Source organism: Canis lupus, chromosome 1, assembly GCF_048164855.1.
Source record: "Canis lupus baileyi chromosome 1, mCanLup2.hap1, whole genome shotgun sequence".
NCBI classification, from domain to species: domain Eukaryota; kingdom Metazoa; phylum Chordata; class Mammalia; order Carnivora; family Canidae; genus Canis; species Canis lupus.
In genome coordinates, this window is record NC_132838.1 from 85,272,330 (window position 1) to 85,274,846 (window position 2,517).

General features: G+C 39.6%; 1 pseudogene; it reads left to right on the forward strand.

Annotated features, from left to right (window-relative positions):
- Positions 1 to 1,254: 1,254 nt before the first annotated feature.
- LOC140621087 (peroxiredoxin-1 pseudogene) lies at positions 1,255 to 2,051 on the forward strand (annotated as a pseudogene).
- The last annotated feature ends 466 nt before the right edge of the window (positions 2,052 to 2,517 follow it).

Below are 2,517 nucleotides of genomic sequence, written 5' to 3' on the forward strand. Positions count from 1 at the left end.
CTCAAAGAAATGAAAAACTACAAGCTATAGTTCCTTGATACCAAGGAAACATAAATTACATGATGTCTTATATATTTAATAAGAGCCTTTTGGGAAAAAAAATGCCTAGCAAGTTCATTGGATATAATACATTAGCTGATTTCATAAATATTGACATACTAAAAAATGAAGACATCAAGATTGCATAAATATGATTATTTTGTGCTGGATATGAGTCTTCATCAGTGTGAAAAACAAGAGGAACCCCCACAGAAAGCCAGCTCAGTGTTCTTTCCACAGCAAATCCAAGAATCATACCATTGATTCCACTGGATCCAATGAGGAAAATGAGCAAAATGTGGTCAAAGATATTATAAAGTTTAACTCAGTTAACCTACAAACCACTTCTATAAGAGCAGTGCCCCCTTCTGTGTAGTAAGCCTGAAAATTAGTAAAAAAAAAAAAGGTGCATGGTCATAGAAGATAAATTATTGCCTATCGTAGAGAAGAATCTATCAATATAGCTCAACACATATCTATCCCTTGTTGCTTTTCTGCACAAATAGGAATAATCTAAATATAAGAAGACATATGATTCTCTAAGGTTATTAAATATATACAAAAACGGGGATCCCTGGGTGGCTCACCAGCTTAGTGCCTGCCTTCAGCCCAGAGTGTCATTCTGGAGTCCTGGGATCGAGTCCCACGTTGGGCTCCCGGCATGGAGCCTGCTTCTCCTTCTGCCTGTGTCTCTGCCCCTCTCTCTCTCTCTCATGAATAAATAAATAAAATCTTAAAATACACACACACACACACACACACACATATATATATATACACAAAAGTGTAACACTGAACTATTCAAGAGCTATAACACTAAATCATTCTAATAAAAGCTTGTTTTTGTTTTTGCATGTTTGCTATTATAAAATAAGTAATAGCAATATAATAAAAGAGTCTGTAATTTCTTCACAGAACATAAGAAGCTATTAGATGTTTTCTTCTCTTGCTACTGTAAGGGATGGTCACTAGTAGGTCAGGCTCCTCTCTACTGGCAAGTATGGAGACCAGTGTAAGCTTTCTGTCTGTGGTTAAAATGCCATACCTGTTCCACAGCTTCTATTTCTCTCATCTTTTGCCCCTTGTCTTCTTTGTCAGTCCTAACAGAAAAACAGGGAGACTGTTTTGTTTATGCATTAGACCTCTGTACATTAGGAAATGTTTACTTTTATAAGTAAACAATGTAACTGCTTTTTAAAGTGATGGTTAGCATCTTCTTCCTGACTGGTCTTCGGCGGTTAGTCTCCTCAGTGCTGCCCATAGCAAGATGTCTTCAGGAAATGCCAAAATTGGGCATCCTGCTCCCAACTTCAAAGCCACGGCTGTTGTGCCAGATGGCCAGTTCAAAGACCTCAGCTTATGTGACTACAAAGGAAAATATGTTGTATTCTTCTTTTATCTTCTTGATTTCACCTTTGTGTGCCCCACGGAGACCATTGCTTTCAGTGACAGGGCAGAATTTAAGAAACTCAACTGTCAAGTGATTGGTGCTTCTGTGGATTCTCATTTCTGTCACCCGGCTTGCTGTAGGATCAACACCCCCAAGAAACAAGGAGGACTGAACCCATGAACATTCCCTTGGTATCAGACCCCAAGCGTACCATTGCTCAGGACTATGGAGTCTTAAAGGCTGATGAAGGCATCTCGTTCAGGGACCTCTTTATCATTGATGATAAAGGTATCCTTTGGCAGATCACTGTAAATTAAATGACCTTCCTGTTGGTCGCTCTGTGGATGAGACTCTGCGACTGGTTCAGGCCTTCCAGTTCACTGACAAGCATGGGGAAGTGTGCCCGGCTGGCTGGAAGCCTGGCAGTGACACCATCAAGCCTGATGTCCAGAAGAGCAAAGAATATTTCTCTAAGCAGAAGTGAGCGCCTCGCCATTTTAGGGCTGGGCTGTAGTGGGGCATCCATGAAAACAGAATCTTTTTTTGTACTATTGTCATGCTTAAAACAAGACTTTAGGCTCTGCAGATGTGGTATGTGTTTGGGACAAGACAGCCCTTTCCTGCAGGGGTTAGGAGGCCAGCCTTTCTTCCTCTGGAGAGAATGGTCTGAGGTATGCTATGGGGCAGGCTAACTGATATGTACAGTAGCAGGGCATGACTTTTGATCTTGCTGTTTCTATTAAACTTGAACTGAGAAAAGAAAATAAAGTGATAGTTAATAGTTATTATGTAAAGCAATTCATGCACTGACGAATTTTATATCACCTCCTTTGAAAGTCTGTTTATATTTTGAATCTAACAATTAAAGATTACCTTTTAATGAGGTTAGCACTGGTAATAGAACATTTATGGAGTTCTCCTTACATGACAAGCACTAGGATAAGAAATTTACAAGTATTACTCCTTCTCACTGAAGAGAGAACTGGGGCTTAGAGATTTTATGTAAATTTCCTGTGATCATAAAGATAATGAGCAAGCGATCTAGGATCTGAATGTAAAAAAGCCTGATCCTGAAGTTGGCATTCTCA